The 16,337-nt window shown below is 42.9% G+C and overlaps 1 protein-coding gene across 2 annotated transcripts in view; it reads left to right on the top strand.

Annotated features, from left to right (window-relative positions):
- Positions 1–9,568: 9,568 nt before the first annotated feature.
- The window catches only part of FAM169A (family with sequence similarity 169 member A), an 89,192-nt gene continuing 82,423 nt past the window's right edge, over positions 9,569–16,337 (top strand). For both annotated transcript variants that reach the window (XM_030798552.1, XM_030798553.1), the window contains exon 1: positions 9,569–9,771. The gene's annotated coding sequence lies outside the window, so the exon portion shown is untranslated. The remainder of the gene's footprint in view (positions 9,772–16,337) is intronic.

The raw sequence follows: 16,337 nt of genomic DNA, 5'->3' as shown, positions 1-16,337 counted from the left end.
TCAGAGCATTTATTTGAAAAAACTCTCTTTGTCTCTTTGAGATGGATGTGTATTTTCTACAGCTCAGAAGTGTCTTTGTCAAGGACCTGAAAAACCCATTCCTTTGAATGCTATGAAGAAGGATAAGGCCTCTGTCTCCCAGACTCTGAGGGAGGGTAGAAGCCTAACTTGGCTAAATGCCAGTTGGCAGAACTAGATGGCCTAATTACGTGGATATTGACCCTACCTCACATCCCCACTTTTTGTAATGTTTCACTTCTGTGACGCTACAGGGGCCAGGCTCGCTCCTCTTCCCTACTCCCCCATTTTCCAAGACACCTCTGTGCAACTCGCAGTTGAACTTAGGTGTTTCCCCTACCACAGTTAATTACTGAATAAAATCTGTCTTTGCTGTCTTCAACTAGTCCAGCTTTATCTTTTATTTATTTATTTATTTATTTTTGAGATGGAGTTTTGCTCTTGTTGCCCAGGCTGGAGTGCAATGGTGTGATCTCGGCTTACTGCAACATCTGCCTCCCAGGTTCAAGCAATTCTCCTGCCTCAGCCTCCTGAGTAGTTGGGATTACAGGCGTGAGCCACCACGCCCAGCTAATTTTTTGTATTTTTAGCGGAGGTGGGGTTTCACCATGTTGGCCAGGCTGGTCTCGAACTCCTGACCTCAGTGATCCACCCACCTAGGCTGGCCAAAGTTCTGGGATTACAGGCGTGAGCCACCACACCCGGCCCTAGCTTTATCTTTGACAGTTCTTCTAACAAGTCCTTATCCTGCATCTTTCTATAAAGTAATATAACCTGCTATAACTTAATGTTATAGCACACATATTGTACCATGTTGGTACCTAGTTTCTCCAAGTATAATATTTGATCACTGGGCTGGGCATGGTGGCTCACACCTGTAATCCCAGCACTTTGGGAGGCCAAGGTGGGAGGATCCCTTGAGCCTAGAAGTTTGAGACTAGCCTGGGCAACACAGGGAGACTCTGTCTCTACAAAAAAATTTAAAAAATTAGCCGGGCATAGTGGCGCATGCCTGTGGTCCCAGCTGCTCAGGAGGCTGAGGTGGGAGGATAGTTTGAGCCTGGGAGGTCAAGGCTGCAGTGAGCTGTGGTCATGCCACTGCACTCTAGCCTGGGTGACAGAGTAAGACCCTGTCTCAAAAAAACAAAACAAACCAAAACAAAAATTTAATCACTGCATATTATGTGTTATGTGTTACAAGTTTCTTAACCAAAAACCTATTAAGATTTTTCTTAGTGTAAAAGGACTGTATGTTCAGCATGGAAAATGAGAAAAATATAATCAACAAAATATAAACCACCCATCCAATAATTCCACTACCCAGTCTTGCCTCTTTCTAGTCCATTTCCAACTTTCGGTGTTAACATTTTTATATATTGCATATCATTATGGTCTACATATTCTGTGAATATATCTGTATGATTAAGCATAATTTTAAAAGCAAAAGTGGGATCATAATTTTTAAACAGATGCTTTTTCTACTTAACATTTTCCCATGTCATTAAATATTCTTCAGAAATGTAATTTAAAGATTACACAACATTCCATTGTATGGATGTACCAACATTTATTTAACAACTATCTTAGTGTTGGATTCTCCCTTCCTTTCCCCACTACCAATATTTTCCCATTACAGACAGTGTTGAAATAGTCTTGCAGGCAAGTCTTTGGGCTTACCCTTAGTTAATTCTTTGGATGTATTCTGAAGGGAGCATTTAACTCCACTGATGACTCACCTCTGTCTCTTGGCTTCTGTGCTATCACACTCTCCCTTGTCTCTCTGACCATGCTGTTTCTCCTGCAGGATCTTCTGTGGTCCCTATAAGATTTTGGCTGGACCTGTACTTTTCCCCCTCATTCTCTCTAAGCAAGCTCACTCATTCCAAGGCTTCAATTACCATGCCTATGCTGATATCTCCTGATCTAGATACCTTAAGTCTACACATTTCCCCTGAAGTCCTGAACATCTCACTATTTTGGATGTCCCCACTTGGATGTCTTACAAGCACATAAAAACTCAACGTAGACAAAATGGAACTCATAATTTTACTCCCTAAATCCTTATCTGTAGTGATTGCTATTTGAGTAAATAACACCATTATTTATCCAGTGGCTCAAGTCAGCAACCTGATGGTCTTACTTGCCTTCTCTATTATATTGCTTGTTTTGCCAGACTCTGTTGATTCTACTTTCTACCTTTGAGCTCTAGAATCTATTTACTTCTCTTCATCCTCACTGTCACCTCTAGATCAGACTGTCATCTCTTTGCTAATGCAAATATGGTCCTGTCACTCTGAAATTTAAACTCCTTAAATGGTGATATGGTTTGGCTGTGTCCCCACACAAATCTCATCTTGAATTGTAACTCCCACAATTCCCACGTTTTGGGAGAAACCAGGTGGGAAGTTATTAAATTAGTGATTAACACCACAGGTCTTTCCTGTGCTGTTCTCGTGATAGTGAATGCATCTCACGAGATCTGATGGTTTTAAAAAGGGGAGTTTCACTGCACAAGCTCTCTCTTTGCCTGCTGCCATCCGTGTAAGACATGACTTGCTCCTCCTTGACTTCCACCATGACTATGAGGCCTCCCCAGCCACGTGGAACTGTAGGTCCATTAAACCTCTTTCTTTTGTAAAATGCCCAGTCTTGGGTATGTCTTTATCAGCAGTGTGAAAACAAACTAATACAAATGGCTTCCCATTGCCTTTGGGCCTGGGTGCATACTCCTTGCCATGGCTGAACAGGATTTTTTTTTAAGAATAACAGGTCGTGCCTATTTCTGCAGCTTCATTTCTTGATACCCAACACTCTGCTAAAAGCCATTGTTTCATAGGTCAAGTTCTTGTTGGCTCTGCCTGTTCCATTGTTACATGATCACATCACAGTATATCTAGTATGGTGCCTGGCATAACAGACATTTCAAAGGACGTGTAGAATTAATAAATGCATAAATATTGGGTGAGACAGTGTTAATATAAATATTTTCTAGAAGCTAGACATATACTGATTGAAAAACAGTATAGTTAAGTCTAGAGTCTAGTCTCCAAAATCTAGAGTATTTCAGAAGAAGAGTCCAATTCCTGTTCCACAGCCTTGGATTAATTTCTTCACTTCTCTAAGCTTCAGTTTCCTCATGGGTTAAATGAGGATCATAGTATCTACATCAAGCAGGTACTGTGGGCATTAAATAAGACAACTTAAATATGATATTTAGTACAATGTCTAGCATATAAATGAAATCCAGCAACAATGACAATGATGATCATGATACATTGCATCCAGACAGGTGTTCCACTTTCTGCCAAACTGTTACAGTGTATAGATGTTCCAATATGCTTTGCAAGTTGCTATTAGTAATTTTATAAAATGCCCCGTTGTCTGCAATAATATAGGTGAAAATTTTGTATTTCTTCGATGAATAGCAATATATCTATTATTAAATATCCTTTTTTTTTTGAGAGAGTCTCACTTTGTTGACCAGGCTGGAGTGCAGTGGCATGATCTTGGCTCACTGCAACCTCTGCCTACTGGGCACAAGTGATTCTCCTGCCTCAGCCTCCTGAGTATCTGGGATTACAGGTGCCCGCCACCACACCCAGCTAATTTTTGTATTTTTAGTAGAGATGGGGTTTCACCCTGTTGGCCAGGATGGTCTCAAACTCCTGACCTCAAGTGATCTGCCCGCCTCGGCCTCCCAAAGTGCTGGGATTACAGGTGTGAGCCACCACACCGAGCCTAGACATTTTTGTATTTGTACATTTTGGCTTTTTAAAAAAAAATGTTTCAGTGATATCATTCAGTGACATGCACATAACTTTTTTTTCTTAAGTATTTCTTTGGGTAAGTTTCCAGGAGTGGTATTATGGGAAATATATCCATATTTTCATTACTTTTGATATATATGCCAGGTTGCTGCCTATAAAACATGGACTAAATATTTTAATTTTAGAATCCCTCTCTACATCCTGATTCTTCTACTTGTTTTAACTAAAAATGCAAAATTTAGTTACACTTTTCTGTGTATTTGGTTTTTTTTTTCAAATTTTATTTTAGATTCAGAGGGTATATGTGCAGGTTCATTACATGGGTAAATTGCATGATACTGAAGTATGGGGTACAAATGATTCTGTCACTCAGGTACTGAGTATTGTACTCAATAGTTAGTTTTTCAACCCTTGCTCCCTCTCTCTCTCCCCCCACAAGTCCCCAGTTTCTATTGTTGCCATTTTTATGTCCATGAGTACCTAATGGTTAGCTTCCACTTGTAAGTGAGAATATGTGGTATTTGGTTTTCTTTTTTTCTTTTTTTTTTGAGACTAAGTCTTGCTCTGTCACCCAGGCTGGAGTGCAGTGGTGCAGTCTTGGCTCACTGCAACCTCCACCTCCCAGGTTCAAGCAATTCTCCTCCCTCAGCCTCCCAAGGAGCTGGGATTACAGGTGCCTGCCACCATGCCCAGTTAATTTTTGTATTTTTAGTAGAGACAGGGTTTCAACCTATTGGCCAGGCTGGTCTTGAACTCCTGACCTTGAATGATCCGCCTGCCTCAGCCTCCCAAAGTACTGGGATTACAGGTGTGAGCCACCACGGCCGGCCAAAGGATGGTAAATATATATAGTATAGTAAACATACTCTAGAAGTATTCTTTTTTTCTAGGTATATGAAAGTGACAGTGTTTAACTTTGAGAATTAGTTAGGATTGCCTTTGTTGGTAAGTAACAGAGAAGACTGGAGGTGAGCAGCCTGGAATTGGTGTAGCAGCCATATAACCTCACCATTGTCCCAGGTTCCCATCTCTTGGCTCTAGCATATTAATACATGGATTTCATTCTCATGATCAGCTCATGGTTCCAAGATGGCTGCTCTGCTCCCAGACCTAAGTCTTCCTTCCAAACAGGAAGAAGGAAAAAGTACAAATGTTTGACAAAAGATAAAGGTATATGCTGATTGAGTCCGCCCTCTGTTATCAGAAAATAAAAGCTTTCTTGGAAGCCATATCTAATAATCTTCTGCTTACAACTCATTGGCCAAAATGACCATATGGCTATCCCAGCTATTAGAGGAGTCTGAGGGAGGAAAACAGTTTTAGTGGGGCACATTGCCACCATGAACAAAATTGGGTTTGTCCTAAAGAAAGAAGAGAATGGATATTAATTAAGCAACTTGCAGTACCTACCATGGATGTAAATATGTATGTGATTTTTCACTAATAATATGAAAAACTGTACATTTTATTTTAAACCCAAACTAAACTTACCAAATTCTCTGTCCTTCTACCACATATTAAAGCAAATCAAGCAGCAAAACAAATGCAACTGGGCTTCTCAAACTTATTTCTCTTTTCTTCAGGTTCTTTTTCCCCCCCAGGGCACAGTATCACTCAGGAATTTGAAATCTGCAGTTATAGTAGTGTTTGACCAATAAAACTCAGTCAAAACACTGCTTTTAATTCTGAAAGCATTCCTGTGACGTGTTTTCTTACATACCAAAGGAAGAAATCAAGCATTCTAGGCTAGGTGTCCCTTTTCGTCTTTTAGTGCCTGCAGGGAAGATTGTCTTTCTACATTGCCATGGCTGATATTATTAGCTAACTAGTTAGCTGATTGGCTGATAGTTTCAATCTAGAAATCCCTGGGCTACCTCAGTTATTAAAATGTTCTCCTGTGGCTCATGCTTGTAATCCCAGCACTTTGGGAGGCCGAGGCGGGTGGATCAGAAGGTCAGGAGTTCGAGACTAGCCTGACCAACATGGTGAAACCCCGTCTCTACTAAAAATACAAAAAATTAGCCGGGCATAGTGGTGCGTGCCTGTAATCCCAGCTGCTCAGGAGGCTGAGGCAGGAGAATTGCTTGAACCTAAGAGGCAGAGACTGCAGTGAGCAGAGATCATGCCACTGCACTCCAGCCTGAGCGACAGAGTGAGACTCTGTCTCAAAAAAAAAAAAAAATTCTTCCTGTGATTTTATGTATTTAAAACATATGACGGATTCTAAATCTACCCATTTATGCCGAGACCAGCTCAGTCGGGGAGACCCTGGCCCAGGGGCGCTAGAGAAATTAAAGACACACACACAGAAATATAGAGGTGTGGAGTGGTAAATCAGGGGTCTCACAGCCTTCAGAGCTGAGAGCCTCAAACAGAGATTTACCCACGTATTTATTGACAGCAAGCCAGTGATAAGCATTGTTTCTATAGATTATAGATTAACTAAAAGTATTCCTTACAGGACACAAAGGGATGGGCTGAAATAAAGCGATGGGCTCTGGCTAGTTATCTGTAGCAGGAGCATGCCCAGGCGCAGGCCGATCATGCAATCGTTTGTGGTTTAAGAACGCCTTTATTAAGCGGTTTTCCGCCCTGGGTGGGCCAGGTATTCCTTGCCCTCGTTCTGGTAAACCCATAAGCTTCCAGCGTGGGCGTCACGGCCATCACCAACATGTCATAGTGGTGCAAAGATTTTGTTTATGGCCAGGTTTGGGGCCAGTTTATGGCGAGATTTTGGGGGGGGCCTGTTCCCAATACATTTATGTCTTATTGGAGAGTCAAAGATGATGATGAATCTTTCTGAGGAAATGTGTCTTTTCCATGCACTAAATAAACAGAACGAAAACTTGTAATTATGCCCTGGAACTGGGGGGCAGGACTTGGAGAGCAATTACACTTAAATGATGTAAAAATGAAAAATGTGCTTTTCAAAAACTAACAGATTATAAAATTTTGCTTAGTATATACCAGAGGAAGTTTTTACAAGTTTTCTAACTAAGGGTTTAAGTCTTCCTTCCTGCCCGGGAAAATACTACATCTAAGAAATTATTTAAACTTGAAAGTATAGGGCATTTAGTATGTTTTAGGGCTTTTAAAGCAAAATCTATCCATATGGTATAGGATTTTGTGTACATTTAAGGCAGTATGGAATTCCAGTTAAGGGAGTGTGCTCTTGAGCCAACATGCTAGGATTACTATCTGTGTGACCATGGGCAAATTGCTTAGCTTCTCTGTGTGCCTCAAGACTCCCCTTAGGTAAACTGGGGTTAACAGTGTATACCTGGAAGGATGGTAAGAGGATTAAGTGAATTAATTTCCATAAAGAAGTCTGTAGAGTGCCTGGCAATTTGTTAGCTGTCAAAAACATCAGTTATGATTTTAGCTATTAAGAATTCCTCTTCCCCAGTGCAACTAAAGAGCTCTTTTCTGGGTCATGTGTATTAGTAACCTCCAAAATCCAGAGTTGTGGCAAGCTTCTTTTACTTAAGATGGTTCCACTCCTCTTTAAACATAGAGGAAAAATACAATGAGAACGAACTCTTAACATGTTTCCTTTGCTAATAACAAAGTAATAATTAAAGCAAGCATTGCAACAACAAAAACCAAAGCAATAATCCTTTTACTCTAAAAACCGTTCAGAAAAAAGCCTGAAAACATATTTCAAAATATTGTGGTAACAATTTTCAGCATATACTAATCTGATGAAGGCTCATTTTTTTAGTTGTTGTTCTTTGCCCACTAAGATAAGCAAAATTTATCTCAGCCAAAGAGGGAAGTCAATGGTGATTTAAAAAGAAAAAAACAAAAACTCTCAAAAATAGTGTCATGTTGCAAGTAGGGAAAACAGAATCAGGCCTGGCACGGTGGCTCACGCCTGTAATCCCAGCACTTTGGGAGGCCCAGGAGGGCGGATCGCTTGAGCTCAGAAGTTCAGGACCAGCCTGGGCAGCATGGCGAAACTCCGTCTCTACAAAAATTAGCGGCGTGTGTTGCTGTGCACCGCTAGTCCCAGCTCCTCCGGAGGCTGACGCCGGAGAATCGCTTGAGTTTGGGAGGCGGAGGTTGCGGTGAGTCGAGATGGCCCCATTGCATTCCAGCCTGCCTAGGCTGTGGGAGTGAAACCCTGTCTCAAAAAAAAAAAAAAAAAAATTGGACCTTTTCTTTTACAGGTCTGCGTGAATGTAGTTCTGTCTCCTACCAGAATAGCCAGACATCTGGGAGCCAGGCCTCCCTGACCCAGGCACAAATACCCGCACACTTCTAAAACAATAGCTAAGAGTCAGTCATACCCAGGCATTTCAAATATTATCAACAAGTTGTATTGGTTAGCTTTACACTAAGGCCTGAGGCTTCAACATCTGTAGGGCATAGTCTGGTAGGCAAAAAAAGCTTCCCCAAATGGCAATTGTTTGGGATTACCCTGGGGACTCCTACTTACACACAGCTCTAGAAATGTAAATACAAGTCATATAATTTCATTCATCACTGGCTATAGGTAGAACCCAACTACCCAAAATTCCTGCTCTATTAAATCTAATTCATTGTTTCATTAAAATGGTAAATGATGTGTAATAGTCAAGATTTTGGCTAATTAAATATTATACAAATGAAACAATAGATTCTTATATGGCAGAAAAGCCTACTTTTTTTTAAAATCAGGGTCAAATATATCTATATCAACAAACATTCTTTGAAGTATTTTTTGATCTTGCTAATTTTGCTAATCATTAGTAAATTCGTGAAAGTTGGTATTGTGATTGCTAAATATTTCCCAGGAATGAAAGAAGCAATTTCCAACTTTTCTGGATGAGCTGAACATAATGCTATGGTTGTTGGATGATGAGTAAAAGAAAGTCTTGACATTAATACTTAGATACAATATTGTTTCTCAATACATTTATTAAATATATGTAGACTACAATACGCATTACCTTAAAGACAATGTATAATGTTTTAAATGCTGGAGGGCTAATTTTTTCAGTAGAAGTGTGTAATTAGCAAAGGCGCCAGAGGCCATAAGACGGTAGAATAGAGCTGGGAGAGGCAGGGGAGGAAAGCCGGATGGAACCCTGTTGTCTTTCTGGGTCAGGGTTAGTCTGTACCGGTTAAACGGTGAACGAGAAAAGGTCAGCGCAGGAATTTGGTATTTCCCTGACATCTCCAGAAGAAAGTCCGGGCTCTAGGACTTCTCTAGACTGTGAAAGCAGCCCACGTTTCTTCCTTGCATGCACCTAAGTGGCAGTAGGTTTAGGATGAAACTGGCGGGGCGGAGGCCAGCGGTCCTCGCCCGTGCCCTCTGCACCCCTGTCCCAAGGCCGGGATGGCCGCGCCCACTCTGGGTAAATTTCAGGAGGGCCTACGCGGGGCTGGAGAACTCCACTGGGCTATGCGAACAGAATCCTGCGAAGGTCGGCATTAAAGAAACACGCAAAATCAGCGTTGTGGCCCCCGCGGCTTAACCGCATCTATTTTTATAGCTAAGCCAAGGTCACTCTTTTAATACCAGGCCATCGCCCTGAGCTGGGCGTCGCGCTGCCGGGTGACGGCGGCCGGGGCGGAGAGAGGGGGCGCCGGTGGCGAAGCGGGGGCCGCGTGACGCCCCCGGGCTGGCCAAGCCCGCACCTGCCGGGCCGGCGCCTGAAAGCCGGGGCTAGAAGGAGGCAGGGCGGCGTCCCAGGCTCCCAGGAGGGGCCGCTCCGCGCGGGCGGGCGGGGGGATTCGCGGTGGGCGCGGGCGCGGAGCGGAAGCGAAGGCTGGAGGCGCTGCGGCGCTAGTGCGTCACATCGTCAGAGGGCACGGTGGGCCGCGGCCGACCCGCGACGAGGAGCCGGGCGAGCGGGAGGCGGCCGGACCCGCCCTGGCAGCCGCGAGCTGTGCGGCCCGGGACCGGCCGGAGGTCGCCAGCGAGCAGCCGCCGGCTCCATTCATTCGCGCGGCTCCGCCTCCTTTCCCGGGCTCTTCCAGCGGCTCCCGGGGCGCCTCTGAGGTGAGTGCGCTCCCTATCCCAGGCGCGGACCGTGGGGTGAGGCCGAGGCAGCCGCGCTGGGCCCTGCGCCCCCGCCGGCACCAGACCCACGGACACCGAGCGGCGACGCGGGCCACCGGCTGTGGGCGGCCCCTGCGGGCTGGGCCTGGCGCAGACCAGTGCGGGCCGCCTGGACCCGGGGCTCGCGTCCAGCTGGCGGCGGTCTGCGGGGATCCCGTAGGGCGTGTGGCGCCCTCAGGTGCGCCGGCCTCCGCCTCCGCGCCACCATTTTGTGTGAGGGAATGCTGGTCTTCTCCGCTGGCCTCCGCCGCCGGCCGGTTCGCAGCTGCGGCTTGCCGCCCCCTCCCCTCACCCTGTCCCCTCGCCCTCTCCCCGCCTGGACGCTTGGCGTGCGAGCTGATTGCTTTGGCTTGGGGAGACGCGGACTCGGGGAGGTGTGGAACTTCAGCGTTTAGACTCGGTTCGCCCGACCAGTTGGCCTCCAGAGATGCTCTGACTGCCTTCCTTTACCTGTAACTACTTTTGGAATACATATTGTGTGATTCTCCCTCCTCTAGAATGCAGGTCGTTGCAGTTTTGTCCTAACTGTGTTCTCAGCTCTCCATTATGCCATTTTTCAAGAGGCCTATGCCTCAGGAGGTGAAGCCTTGAACCCTGGGTGGTTTATGGCTTGGGGGTCTGGATTACACTGACTCCCATGACTGTCCTTGGGGAGAAAGGGTGAAGCATCTCACTGGCTTTTCAGCGTCTGGGAAGCGGCGTGGGTATCGTATCGGGTGGATTCGAAGATAACCACCTGATGCAGGTCACCTTCCCCCGCTGGGAGAGCCGTTCCTAACGTAAATTAAAACGTGTGTACGGGTTTTTTGGGGGGTTGGGACCGGAGGGATATATTTCTAAAACATTGCCCGAAGGGAAAGTTTTCATTGTGGTTCTCACAGAACTGTGACACAATTTGTCATTTTCACGGTTCCTGAGAATTTGGGAATTCTTTTAATTCGTTGGCTTCTCGCGAATTACTACTTACGAACTGAGCAGATTATACCCAAGCCATTTGTATTTTGTCATTGCATCACAGACAGGGATTACAATCGGGAGTGCTGGCTGTTGCATAATGCACACATTTGGGCCCTGGAGGGAATTCACCGAAGTGGATCTGGGTTTGGTGTGCCATGCGTTTTTATTTTTTACATAGGATGTACAGATGATCTTTGTAAACTACGTCCCTTATCGTACTATAAAGTGTTTACAAGAAGAAAGATTTTTAGTGACTAGTATGGACCAGACTAAAATTTTTAATGTTTTAGTTTTGCTTGTTTTGGAGGAAAGGCAAGAAATGAGATGGCGAGAGGCACCTGGGAAAAGTCTGTTTGTCCTAACACTTAAAGCGCAAACAAAGATAAAACATGATCGTCTTTCACAGAAAGCTTGTAGCTATTATAGTGGACTTTTCTCTAAGTTAATGATGAGGATCTGTTTGGGGAACTTAGAAATAGCTTATGTGAGTAGCAACGTTGACCTTCCACATGAGTGACCATAAATTAAGGTGTTTTACCTGTGGATTTTAGGTTCTAAAAGGCTTCAAATTAGTCTGACCTTTGAGATAGTATTCATGTCATTACAAATGGTTTCATTTATTTAATAAAGATGGAATATAGGCCGGGTGCAGTGGTTCACACCTGTAATCCCAACACTTTGAGAGGCCAGGGCGGGTGGATCATGAGGTGAGGAGTTCAAGACCAGCCTGACCAACATGGTGAAACCCCGTCTCTACTAAAAATACACAGCCGGGTGTGGTGGCACATGCCTGTAATCCCAGCTACTCGGGAGGCTGGGGCACAAGAATCACTTGAATCCAGGAGGCAGAGGTTGCGTTGAGCCGAGATCGTGCCCTTGCACTCCAGCCTGGGCAACAACAGTGAAACACCAAGATGGAATATATATCCAACAAAGGATTTTGATTTGGAGAAAACAAAATAATTAAGGGCTTTTGAGGTAAAGTTTCCATGCCATCCTCCTTATTAAACTTTTTATTTTCTGTTTTGTTGAAGACTCCCCCACTAATTTTATCTTCAAACAAGTGATTCCATATCGTGTACCATCCCTGGCAAAAATGTCGTGCTTTCCATTAAAGTTATGTTTATTCTATAGGGAGAATTATGGACGTGAGAAGAACCTTGGACATTTAGAGATGAGTCTTGGTTTAGGGAATTTAAGTAAGCAAAGATTGCCTGCTAGAGATTGCAGGTGACCTGTCTGGACCTATCCTAGGCCTATGGGGAATGAGATTTTTTTTTTTTCTAGCAAATAACAGTGCTGAGTCAAACACAACTCTTAAACTTTTACATTGATTCTGTTATTATACAAGTCAGAGAAGTTCACTGAATTGGTAAGATTGTATTTAATTGACTCCACTTTGGAAGTGATCTTGGTGTGCCTTTGTCTTTGAAGTTGCTTGAGAGTTTGAGCGTTATTTTACCAATGGTTGAGAAATTGAAAAGAAAAACCAAATATTTTTCTCTATTAGCTCCTACGTAAATACTCCATTTTAAGCCTTAAGCGTATTATGTTCAGTCATCTGCCTAAAAATTCAGTAAGATTTACTTTTTAAAGGTAAGTACAACATAAGAGAGTTGAGTATTCATGTAGTGGTTCCTGCAATATGTGTCAAGGATTCTGTATAAAGGATTGTTGGTTGGGTAGGAAGTTAAACAAAACTTGTATGTTCCTTCCCCTAAGATTTTATGATTCTAAGTGGAAAAAGGAATTGTGTGATTATCGTATTTAAGATGATAGTCTCTTCACATGCCATTATTTTTTGTATATTTAGCCCTGAAATTTAAGTTCTAAATTTGGTATACCTCAGTGGTAGTAGGAATATTTCACAATTGTTTCAGTGATAACAATAAAATCACTCAAGGTAGGATTTATTAAGGAAAAGGTGTGATGATTTAAAGATAATAAGGGAAAAACTAATAATTTATCAGAGATAGCCTAGAATACTTATTAGACTCATGGAGTTTTAGAGTTGGTATATGATACCTTAACGTTTACGTGCTCTGTATAGGGGACTACTCATCTATGCTAACCTATTTTTTAGGCTAGAAAGTTTGTGACTTACCTAGATTCCTCCCACCCCCCCCGTTTTTTTTTTTTTTTTTTTTTTAATGAATACAGTTTTGGTTACTAGCTGTTCCAATAGGATGCTAGTTTTAGACTAAACAAAAATAGCTTTCATTTATTCCACAAACATTGAGGGTCTCTTGTGTGTTGTAGGTCACAAACAGGCCCTACTGTCATGGAGTCTATAGTTTAGTGAAGTATTGTGGATTACAATGTTAACAATTCCTTAAGGTCTAACTGTACAAAGATTGTTGAAAATACGAGTTGGGAACAAATTTGGCAAATTGCATTTTTAAAAAAGTGCCAAGTTGCATGTTGTCATGCTTTATTTGTAAGTTCTCAGGTATAGAATTAGTTTGATTTGGAAAATTCATTCCAGTAGTCCTTGTAATGTGTACTGTTAGGCTGGGTACAAAAACATGAATGTGCAAAGTAATCTAGAAATTCAGTCTTAAAGATGAGACAAATATTAAGCAGATAATTCTGTCCTGTGAGTGAACTGAACAAAGTGATATGGGGCATGCAGAGGGGGGCTGCATTCATTCTGTCTGAGTGACTCTGGAAGGGCTTTACAGAGGCAGTAACAGTTGAACTTGGTCTTGAACAATGGATGAGTAAGAACTTGTCAGAAGCTTTTGGGGATGTGGGATATGACGAGAGACAGTCCCAGCAAATGCTAAAGCATAGAGTTATAACCGGTCCTGTTCTGAAAACAGGGAAGTCAGTTGATCTGGCCCAGGTCCCATGGTAGGTTGGGGCCTGATTGTGAATGGATGTGTATGAGTTTTGCTCCATGGTGATGGGGAACCAATAATGGGTTTTCGAAGGAAGGAATGAACAGAATGGGGTTCTCCCTCTCTTTTTAGGAAGATCATTCCAATAGCAGTTTAAACGCTGGATTGGAGTGGAGAAAAGATACGAGCCCTTATGATAATCATGGCAAAGCCTTGAAGCAAAGCTGTGGCTATGGAGGTGACAGAGGAGGGGCTAGAGTTGAGACACATCTGCTGAAGTAGAAAGGCAGTATTTGAGGTGGAAAGAGACGTGTTTTGGTGTCACACAGACTGGATTTAAGTCAGGGCATCGGGGCTCTGTTGCCATGGTTGTGTAAATGAGGGATAATTACTTAGGCTTGGCTTCTTTAGCTGTAAAATGAGTATGAGACATGCCTTGCAAGCTTATTGAAATGACCAGTAGTAGTGTATAAAGCTCATTGGCTGACATGTGCATAATGATAATATCACCCAATTTTGTTAATGATGTCAATGAAGAGTTGTGTTAAGGGAAAGGAATGACTGAGTGGAGGATGACTTCAAAAAGTTTTAGCATACAACTGGGTAGGTGGTTGCTTTGTTAACATACCATGTGAGGAGAGGAAGAAGAGAGGATTGTAGAGGGAGAGAAGTTAACTTTTTTTTGGCTCCCTGCAACTTCTGCCTTCTAGGTTCAAGTGATTCTCTTTCCTCAGCTTCCCGAGTAGCTGGGATTACAGGTGCCCATCACCACGCCTGGCTGATTTTTGTATTTTTAGTAGAAATGGGGTTTTACCAGGCTGGTCTCGAACTCCTGACCTCAAGTGATCTGCCTGCCTTGGTCTCCCAAAGTGCTGGGAGCTGCTATGTCTGGTCAACTTTGGATATACTTTATTTAGTTTTGGGTTTCCTGAGGAAGAATCCAGGTAGAGGTATTGCGTGAACTGTAGTAAATATGAATCAGAGATCTAGGCAGATAATAGACATTTGGGAGCTACCAGTGTATATATTTGGTAAATGGAGCCACTAGACAGGGTAAGATTTCTAAGTAAGAGCTAGTGGAATAACTGAGGCTTATAGTTAGGTGAAATATTGCGAATTAAAATGTTAAAAGATTCCTCGAAGTCTAAATGCACACAATTTTTGAAAATATGAATTGGGAACAAATCCATTTATTAGACTTTTTATTTTTGAAAAGGAGCCTCACTCTGTCACCGAGGATGGAGTGAGTGGCGCAATCTCAGCTCACCGCAACCTTCGCCTCCTGGGTTCAAGGGATTCTCCTGTCTCAGCCCCCTGAGTAGCTGGGATTACAGATGCACGCTGCTACGCCTGACTAATTTTTGTACTTTTTAGTAGATACGGGGATTCACCATGTTGGCCAGGCTGGTCTCAAACTCCTGACCTCGTGATCCGCCTGCCTTGGCCTGCTAAAGTGCTGGGATTACAGGCGTGAGCCACTGCGTCCGGCCTAGACTATTTTTTTTTTTTTTTTTTTTTGTAGTGCTACATTGCATTTGGAGAGATCCCTGCATTTATGGATTGTGCAGAGGAGAGGAGTCAGTTGCTGAAAGAAACTAAGAAGAAGAGAGAGAAGAATATTTCACCTAACTATAAGCCTTGGCTATTCCACTTCCTCTTGCTTAGAAATCTTATCCTGTCTAGTGGCTCCATTTACCAAATATATACACTGGTAGCTCCCAAATCTGTATTATCTGCCTAGATCCCTCTCCAGAAAGTCAGATTGTCCTGAGTGTCAAGGAAAGACAGAAACTTTTAAGTGACAGAAGGTGGTCAGTTTGGTGTAGTCTGTCATAAGGTCAAGAGGAGTAAGAATGAAAATAATCAGTTGAATTTGGGACTTGGAGGGTTATTGGAGATCTTATGATTAGTAGTAGTAATATAGTGATAAGGACAGGAGCCAATTTAGTAATTCATAGAAGTGGAGAAAAAGTCAGTGAGTTTGACTTACTGTTATGCAATGAAAGACAAAGTACTAAACCATACTAATAAAGAATTTTGTAGTCTAAAAACTTTTATGCATGTATACCAGTGCTTTCAAGTTTGGATTGGCTTGTGATATACCTGATTATTTGTTCTGATACTTCCATCAACAGTAGTTACTACTCAGTGCAGTTCTACAGTTTAAGCCCATAGGCATAGGTTTGAATGACTCTGCTGTTTCTAGCTGCCTGACTCTTATTAAGATACTAAATCTCTCCTGGCCTCAGTTTCCTCATCTGTAAAAGAGCGGTTATTACAGAATTTATCTCAAAATGTTGTTGACAGAATTACCTCAATGTGATAATGTATTAATGGTGAGCTACTAATATTATTATCGGTGGAATTAGGATAGCTTTTAGTATCTAGTTCAGTGATCCTCATCTTCTTACCTTTTCTCCCTTTTATTATCTCTCTACACCCACCCCATGTACCATGCATGACACTTTGTTGAGGTTCTTTTCTTTTCTTTTTTTTTTTTTGAGATGGAGTTTCACTCTTGTTGCCCAGGCTGGAGTGCAATGGCACAATCTCGGCCCACCGCAACGTCCACCTCCTAGGTTCAAGCAATTCTCCTGCCTCAGCCTCCCTAGTAGTTGGGATTATAGGCATGTGCCGCTACGCCTGGCTAATTTTGTATTTTTAGTAGAGACGGTGTTTCTCCATGTTGGTCAGGCTGATCTCGAACTC

This window comes from Nomascus leucogenys, chromosome 18 (genome assembly GCF_006542625.1).
Source record: "Nomascus leucogenys isolate Asia chromosome 18, Asia_NLE_v1, whole genome shotgun sequence".
Lineage (NCBI taxonomy): Eukaryota > Metazoa > Chordata > Mammalia > Primates > Hylobatidae > Nomascus > Nomascus leucogenys.
This window is presented reverse-complemented; position numbering and strand designations above follow the sequence as displayed.